Source organism: Labeo rohita, chromosome 4 (assembly GCF_022985175.1).
Source record: "Labeo rohita strain BAU-BD-2019 chromosome 4, IGBB_LRoh.1.0, whole genome shotgun sequence".
Taxonomy (NCBI): Eukaryota; Metazoa; Chordata; class Actinopteri; order Cypriniformes; family Cyprinidae; genus Labeo; species Labeo rohita.
The window spans coordinates 31,260,641-31,270,144 of NC_066872.1; the positions used below are offsets into that span (position 1 = coordinate 31,260,641).

The window sequence follows — 9,504 nt, forward strand, 5'->3', positions numbered from 1 at the left end:
TAGGTCATTCTGGAATCCATGGGCCTCCATGGCCACCAGAGCTTGCCGCTTACTGCCCCCTCCTAAAAAATGTCAGCCTTACTGTAAAAGGAGATTCACAAAACTGCAAATTTGATTATGATGAGTCTGAACAAAGGATAACGGGAAATGTAGTTCAGGACTAGGTAAAGGACTAGGGAGGAGTGCCCTCTGGTGGGTCTCTGGTGGCACGCCAGCTTATGGTCACGAAAGCCGGATATACTGTACTGTCACAAAAAACATTCAACATTTGTTTTCAAAGTATATTTAAATATAGATAAAATGTATATGTAGACCTGCAAATTAATAATGCAGTGCAGATTGTGTGCTCTGAAATTTGTGCTCTGATGACTGGCAGAATTAAGAAACATATTTGTGTGGGAATGTTTTGTGTTTTTGTTCATTTAAAAACAGACCAGACTATAATAGATTTCTTACTGTATATTTGTCATTTTTATTAATAAATATGCCGTTTAATGCAGCATATGGATAACAGTTATCAGATTAGTAACAGCAAAATATTATTGTGTAGGTGTACATTGAAAAAAATATATATAACCAACCCGAAGAATTCTGTTTATACAGTGTACAGTAATAAATGAGTAGATAGCACCACCTGCTGATCATCCACAGAATGACTCTGGCAGAAGATGTTTGGTGAACTATTAATTTTAAATGATATATAAAATCTGCACATTTGCATAAAACATAAATATAAAATGTATAGAACTCTTTAGTATTTGGAATATGAATTCACAGTTTTTGAGTTATTGAGATGCTGAGAATTATTTGTTTTCATTGCTCCTTCATACATGGCCTGTTATATTCTGTGAACTAAGGCAGAACAGATACTTTGCACTACTCATCCCAAGAACATAATTCCCAACCGTGATCTGAAATGACAAAATAAAGTCAGATTTACATTAAACATAACACAGCAGCAATATCAAGTCAAATTATGAACTTCCATAGAATTACCAAAGAGCTAATAGTATCAAAAAATCAAAAAAAAAAAAACAGACTTACAGTGAGTGAGTCCACTACTGGGACGGCTCCTGGTTTTCCTTTTCTTACAGATAATGACATTGGACTCAATTTTCTCCAAAATACACTGATACTGTTGATCTCCCTGTACACCCATCACAGTCACCTCATTCATACTCAAATTCAGCATATCTGCCTTTTTCTGTCAAGAAAAGATTTACAAGAGTAATTAGTCACCCAGTTGCCAGCTCAAATTTTAAGCAGTCATTTTTTACGTAAGTTACACAGGTCCTAACCTTTCCCAATGCTGCCCCTCCTTTTTTGCATCCTGATTCCTGTCAGGCTATATTGTCCTATTGCAAATGTATAAATCTTTAAGATTTTAGGTTTTATAAGGTGTAGTTGGGTAAAGACATAGTTTGGAATATTATTATTATTTTTATTTTTTTTGCATTTGGTCATCCTCTTCTCTAGCTTTTTACATATAATACTGTAAGTTTTAGACTTCAAAAAATCCTCCTTACTGCAAAACTAGCTTTTATTGAATTCAAGCTGCCAACACGACTCATTTTCTCTTCCTTCTTATTGTGACGTCATACTTTGGTTGATATGTGTAACATTTACTAACATTATAACTGAACCTCAAGGGACAAATTAGAATAACCTCAACCTCATACACCACATGTGTGAATATGGGACTTTAATACTAACTGAAGTTATAAATAGCTGACATCTGTGTCAGATACTGCAGAAGTAATGTAATCTTACCCCCGAGCTTGTGTCGTATTGCGTTTTCAGTACTTTAGCCAATGCAGTGATATTTCATGCATTAATATCATCTTAACTCTTTATGAAAGTTATGCAGTTTAGCAATACACATATACTAAAGCACTGGATTGTAGGTTACACATTGTCTCACCTGTATGTGTAACTGCAGCCTACTTCCATGTGTCCAATCACAACGCTTGGAGGAAGAGGACCAGTGACATCCAGCTGAGAAACACTGCACACACTTGCATAAATGCACATATGTGTTATTTTAAGAGATAAGCTCTGTGTTACTATTCTGCACTCTGATATTTTTCTCACTGTGTCTAAGAAGCAAACTACAGGAGCAGTTTGGGAAAGCTGCAGAGGGCTCAGACCCATCACACAAGTTTACACTTTTTTTAGTGAAGGCACATGAGAAGACAGGATTTCTTGTGCTCTCTAGGCTCAAGGCAAGATGTACAGTTATCTGTCCAGAAGAGAGAGTAATGGCTAAATGATAATTAACAAAAAACTCTTACTGTCTACCTCACTAGAAGAATTCTCTGCCATATGAAAAGAAAGCAGCTGTGTCTGAAGAGAGTTTTTTGGGATGGACACCCATGAAGTATTTGAACATTCATTTTGAGTAGAACATCTAGACAAAAACAGCATCAACCAGTATATCACTACAGAGCTGTTTATTAGTGTAGATGTAGCCTGAAGAGTGATAAAGGCAAACTGACCTGTGTTTGTTCACACACCAGCCACAGAGAGGATCCAGAGCAGCTCTGCAGTCTTTCAGAGTGCTGTATTTAGCACATGAAACCACTGACACTCTTCTTAACTAAAGTTTATAAGAAACATAAGCAGAAAGAGACATTTAGTGTCATTTAACTGAGTGTCATTTAGGTTTGAGTGACTTTTTTGTTTCTTTTTCAAAGTCCTTCTAACATGCACTTTATGCTTTCTGGTTTGCAATGAGAACAACAGTACTAAATACAGTACCAATTTTTAGAAAGAGTGAGATCAAAGGCTGAGTTTGAGACTGTTTTTACATTGCTTACTTTTTATTAAAGGGGTCATGACATGAGAAACCAAATTTCTCTTGATCTTTTCACATAGAAGAGGTCTTTGTATGCTAATACATCCTGCAAGTTTCAGAACTTAAAATGTCCTCTTCACCAGTAAAAATGCATTTATGTAATTAACTCTCAGAAAACAGCTCGAGGTGCAAGGTCTTCTTCTCACCATAGGCTCTGCCTACTTGTGTTCAGTCGCTTAACGTCTGACACTTGATTGTGCTGAATGTGAGTGTACTGTCAAAAGCAAATAGAAATTACAATCACTGCCGTTATTATAGATGCGTGTTCACTTCATCACACAGTCCACATGCTTAAGTCTGTCATCAATAGGACAAATGGAGTGAAAGAACATTCGCTTTGACGTGTTTGGTTTAAAAAGTCCATTTGCATGTTTGTACAGATATCAGAATGATCCCAGCATAAGGAACGAGTTGATAGTTAATATTTAATGGCATTCTGGATCATGTCTGAGGATTGTTTAGAAGGATTTTGTTTTGTAAACGAGGCACAGTGTCATGGAGAGTTTACAAAGAAAATTTGTTGAAAGATGAAGCGGTACTTGATCTGACTGCAGCTGCATCACAAACGGTGAGTAAATTATTTCATAATGTTTGGCTGGAAACGATAGTTTCATTTTGATCATCTTGTCAAAACACACATGTGGAATAGTGAGGGAGTGGGGCATTAATACTTTCCTATGCAATAACGTTAGCCAATCATAACAGCTCACAAGCTTTAAAGGACCCGCCCCTTAAAGGAGAAGTCCACTTTCAGAACTAAAATTTACAGATAATGTACTCACCCCCTTGTCATCCAAGATGTTCATGTCTTTCTTTCTTCAGCCGTAAAGAAATTATGTTTTTTAAAGAAAACATTTCAGGATTTTTCTCCATATAATGGACTGATATGGTGCCCCGAGTCTGAACTTCTAAAATGCAGTTTAAATGCGGCTTAAATATTACTATAAATATATTTATAGTAACATTTCAGCAGGTTGAACATGATTCATGTTAACGCAGAGAATATGATTAATTGTTTTTTTAAAGAAATGCCATGCCGAAAATGTAATAATTTGCGTTCTCATGAGAAACTGTCTGTATGTAGGTGCGCTGAACGCTAACTGAAAACTCCCGAGCCGTAACAAGTAGAACGCGGAAGTAGTTGTGCGAGTAGTCCATTATTCATTTAACTTTCTGTTTCATGCAACGCATGGCAAAAATATATAGCAGTCTCTCCATACTTTTATTTTTGTCGCTCTCTAATGGATTGTGTCTCAAAGCATGAGCTGTAATTGTATTAGTGTGTCCCTGTGTATTTGTAGGATCATCACTCTTTATTTATTTATTTTTTTTGCCTCTCAAGTGTAGAATACTTTTGATTGTTGTTTATGGCACTGAAAAGTTGCAAACAGGACGTTTTGCTAAATATGTAGTTTCCCAGCTGGTTAATTTTTGCATGTTTCTGTATGTACAGAATGAAAACGTGTCAAAGTAATGGTGCTAATAAAATATTACAGCTCTGTGCACAGCATCTGCTATGAATATTGGTGAAATGTGGTTGTTATTAACCACTGTGCATATGCAGGAAGTACCATATCACTTAGCAAAAGAAGTGGTTTCAAAGCATTCTGTTTAATAAAATTAGGGCTCCTCAAGTATACAAGGCATTATATGTGATACATATCATATTCTGATCTGTATGTCAAGTTTTAAAGCCCTTTAACTGTTTTGAATACATTTACATGTATATTATATCATAGATATTTAGATATAAATATATTTCAATATATTATATATTAATGCAAAAAATGTACATGAAATATACATGACAATGCCACATAAAAAATGTAGACAAAGTACAAGCAATTTCAGAGCCACTTAAAGAGTTCAGTCAAAAATGAAAGTTTAACATTTAAAAGTTAATAAAAAAAATTTATTTACTCACTCTCCAGTTGTTCCAAACCTGCATTAATTTATTTTTTCGGAGGTAAATCAACTATTTGGCTACCCATATTCTTCAAATTATGTTTACAACATACGAAAGAAATTCATACACGTTTGGAACAACTTGAGGGTGAGTAAATGATGAGAGAATTTTCATTTTGGGATGATCTATCCCTTTAATGCACAGCTAAGACGGTCTTTGAGCTCTAGCCTCCATTTTAGGGGTAAATTTGACTGATACAGTATTCCCAATTCATGCCAATGAGGAAATGAGACTAAAACATGTAGTTATTCATAGTTAGGACGTGCACAAATGCACTGTGGATACAGCATTTAGACAGAACTTCATTTCCTTCCTTCAACATAAAAAAACCTTTTGCAATTATAAACTTCCACATACAGCACTTTTTCTGTAGCATGTAGCAGAATGAAATATCACTGTAATTGCACTAGTATAAAATACTAAGCAGTTTCTACAAATGTGGTGGTTATGTCTAGCCACAGTGCATATGTGGGAAATACAATATGAGATGGCGAAGTGGTTGTAATTATTCTGCCTTTGTTGATAAAAAATCATATCAAAATGACCCTTGAACCCTACTTCATATCATACCTATCCATTGTTAATGCCATTGAAATTAAATGTTTGAATGAAATTCTGTGCTTGAAAGGGTTTATAGTGTAACTGTAGTAATAATATGAATAGGAATAATAGGACTTGGATGAAATTTGCCATCTTAAATTGTAGAGACCTGATAAATAATGCAGTACAGTGTGTGTTGTGTGCTCTGATGACTTGGAGAACTAATAATGTTTGTGTGAAAGAATGTTGTGTGTTTATGTGTGTGGGATCATTTAGAAACAAACAAGACTATAACGGATTTCATACAGTATATTTGCTATGTTTATTAGTAAATATGCTGTTTAACGGAAGAGACTACATTGATAACTGTTATCTGATTAGTAACAGAAAATTACAATTGTGTAGATGTATAATGAAAAAAAATCTTACACCCAATGTCTTTGACTATTGTACTACAGTACTAAATAACTGCCCTTAACTGTTTATGCAGTGTATAATAAATGAGTAGATAGTGACGTATTGACCTCTTATGCAGACTTACTGTAGATGTAATCAACATTATATCATGTTTTCTTATGAAGTTTGCATATAAATATTTGCTTGTGTCTGAATCACATCAAATAGTTAGAGCACATACAACATATAGTGTTAATTAAAGCTGAAAAATAGGTATAAAAGCTATAGAACTATCTAGATGTGAGAAAGGAATTTTCTTTTTTCCCACTGGAGGATGCTGAGTATTATTTGTGTTTCCATTATTCCTTTAACCTTGGCCAGGTGTATTCTGTGGACTGAGGCAGAATTGATGCATTTTACTACTCATCCCGAGAACATAATTCCCAATCTTGATCTGAAATGACAACAAAAGAGATTTCTTTTCATCTTACAAAATTAAACAAGATTTACATTACTTACTACAACAGTGTTATCAAGTCAAATTATGAACTTCCATAGAATCCATAGAAATACCAAAGAACTGAAAATATCAAAAACGCACTTACAGTGAGTGAGTCCACTACTGGGACGGGTCCTGCTATCTCACAGATAATGGAATACACCTCAATCTTCTTCAAAACACACTGATACTGCCGATCTGCCTGTAGACCCGTCACTGTCACTTCACTGATACTTAAATTCAACAGATCTGCCTTTTTCTGAGAAACAGAGATTCAGAGAAGTTTACTTAGTGCCTTTAATGCACAGTTGCCAGCTCAAATTCTGAAGGGATAGATCTTGCTTGTCTGAAAGTACAGGTTTTTTTTTTTTACCTGAATGTTCACCTGTAGACCATGGGCCACCTGTATGGTGGTAAATTCAATGAATTTTGGATCAGACTCGTAGGCCAAATACCCACAGTCTACAGTGGAGTTCTCAACATTTAACAAGAATCTAAACTGACCATGGCCATCATAAGGGTGGGAGTGAAACCACACATCCTGAGAAAGAGAAACAATGAAATTATGACTCTAATACAAGTGAAGTGTTAAATATAAATATTAAAGTGATGTCATGATATGAGAAATCAAATTTTCCTTTCCTTACAGTTTCATTATGTGGTGGTTAAAAGGAACCCTGGGTATTAAGACTTATATGGTAATGTTAGTCACTCACTCTCGACGTCATAACCGTAATAATATGATCTCGCTTAAAGAGACCAATCCACTTTGAGTGGAACTAAACAAGCAAATGCAAATTGGGATGCGTTGATTGCATCCAGGTGCAACGTATACTCAGCTCACCCTGGTTCTCAGGGCTCCACCCTTTATTTCTGAAAGTGCATGACGAGCTCACTGAGACGTGGACGATACCTTTTACTGCCAGAAACAGCTCCAGTGGTTCATCCTCCCTCACCATCCTTGACAGGTACACGAAGGTCCCTCCGGTGGAGTGTCGGAAGCGATGCAGATGTGTCCCAGTACCGCTTCCACATGGCGGGGCAAGTCACTGCTCCTCTCCCAAGCCCATAGGCACTTGTTGGCTCTGATCGGCAGTGCTTATGCAGTCTGCGGAGAAGCTGCCTCCACCTTACACGCCGTGGCATTACTGCAGGTTTATCAGGCCAAGGCACTGTAGGACCTGCACTACTCTGAAGTTAGGGGACCACGTATGATGGGCAGGCAGTGTCGGGGGTTTGGACGGGCCTCCAGCTACTCTGGCACATTAACTGCCTAGAGTTGCTAGCAGTATGCCTTGCTGTCCTGGCACACAGCTGGCTGCAGGGCCTGCGCAAGTATTCATTTCCTTCAGTGAGCCTTCTCGCACAAACACTGTGCAAGATCAGGGAAGACGAGTAACAGGTCCTGCTTGTGGCACCCTACTGGCCCACTCGGACCTGGTTCCCAGAACTAAAGCTCCTTGTGACAGCCCCTGGTGGATTCCTCTGTGGAAGGATCTACTGACTCAGAGAGGGGGCACCCTGTGGCACCTCTGTCCAGACCTCTGGAAACTGCATGCCTGGTCACTGGATGGGATGCGGAGGTTCTAGGTGACCTGCCCCAAGGGGTAGTAGACGTCCTCACTTCGGCAAGAGCCCAGTCCATGAGACATGCTTACGCCTTGAAGTAGAACCTTTTCATCGAGTGGTGTTCCTCTCACTGAGAGAACCCCAGAAGATGCCTGATCAGAGTCTTGCTGTCTTTCTTGCCTCAAGGGTTAGAGTTCCTCAGGGGGGGCGAAAAGGTTAAATCCTCCCCAGCCCCCCTCTGCACCCTCTTATGACTTGTCTCCAGTGCTCAGAGCACTACAGCAGGGCCCATTCAAGCCTTTGCAGTCAGTCGTGCTGAAGTTTCTATCAATGAAAACGCTGCTCCTGCTTGCACTGGCCTCCATCAAGAGGGTAGGGGACCTGCACACATTTTTGGTCGAATCGTGCCTAGAGTTTAGGCTGGCTGACTCCCAGGTAAATCTGAGGCCTGGCCCGGCTATGTGCCGAAGGTTCTCAATACTCCCTTCAGGAGTCAGGAGGTGAGCCCACAAGCGCTGCCCCCGGAGGAGGCAGACCCAGCCCTAGCTTTGCTTTGTCCCGTCCGAGCCCTAAGATTGTACGTAAATCAGACACAAAGCCTCAGGACCTCAGACCAGCTCTTTATCTGTTACAGAGGCCAACAAAAAAGGGAATGCCGTCTTCAAGCAGAGGATGGCCCACTGGATAGTGGAAAACTATGAGTATGCGTTGCACTTGCTGCCTCTTATGCTCGTGCTGTGACAAGCGGCAGCTGGATGCAATCATCACATACCAATGTGCATTGGCTCATGTAGTTTACACTCAAGTGGATTGTCTCTCTAATCAAGATCCCAAAGTTGGCCATATTACCGACGTGACGTCTCCTGTCCCTCCTTCAGGGAATGAGGGTTACAAATACTACTATTTTATTATCAGAGTTGTATATTCGAAATTCTGAACAGCAACAGGTAGCACCAGTAGCTCACCTAACTAAATTATTTCATGTCATAATGGCGCCCAAAATATGTATAAAATGACGTGGACCTTTTAATATAACGTAAATATTTCATGGGTTTTCTACTACATATTTCAGTAAGAGACATCATTTACTTTATATTAAGCCATACATGTCATAATACCCAGGGTTCACTTAAAGAAATAAAACTGCATGCTTTTGTTGGGCTTCAACTCTGCTCTTCTACAGAGATGAACAATTAAAATGTTCCATAACACTTTATTTTAAGGTCCAGTTCTCACTGTTAACTAGTTGCTTAGTAGCATGCATATTACTAGCATATTGGCTGTTTATTAGTACTTATTAGGTACACATTAACGACTTATTCTGCATGACCATATTGTACATTCTTATTCCTTCCCAGTACCTGAACTTAACAACTACCTTACTAACTATTAATAAGCAGCAAATTAGGAGTTTATTGAGGCAAAATCCGTAGTTAATGGTTAGTTAATAGGGAGACCTACACCTTAAAATAAAGTGTGATGGAAGTGTAGATTTTGACTTCTTGAGTAATCCATGAGCATTTTTTTTTCTTGTTCATTGTAACAACTAAATTTCAGCTTCTCTTCTCTGTATACTAGCAGTATATGATGTGATGTGGAAAAATAGCATATGTATATGTATGCTCAAAAATCATTACAAAAAACAGTTGAAGTCCACTGCCTTGTAGACAGCACGCCACA

At 38.2% G+C, this 9,504-nt stretch overlaps 1 long non-coding RNA gene across 3 annotated transcripts; it reads right to left on the minus strand.

Annotated features, from left to right (window-relative positions):
• Window positions 1-546: 546 nt before the first annotated feature.
• On the minus strand, window positions 547-9,498 carry LOC127164009 (uncharacterized). 3 transcript variants are annotated; one of them, XR_007827580.1, is made up of 3 exons: window positions 1,922-2,016; window positions 1,045-1,204; window positions 547-911 (listed from the first exon to the last, which is right to left on the minus strand). It is a non-coding gene; the product is annotated as an uncharacterized LOC127164009 (long non-coding RNA). The 3 variants fall into 3 exon arrangements; XR_007827578.1 differs by lacking the exon at window positions 1,922-2,016 and adding an exon at window positions 6,629-9,498 and having other exon boundaries at window positions 548-911; XR_007827579.1 differs by lacking the exons at window positions 547-911; window positions 1,045-1,204; window positions 1,922-2,016 and adding exons at window positions 4,552-6,210; window positions 6,362-6,514; window positions 6,629-9,498.
• Between the last annotated feature and the right edge of the window lie 6 nt (window positions 9,499-9,504).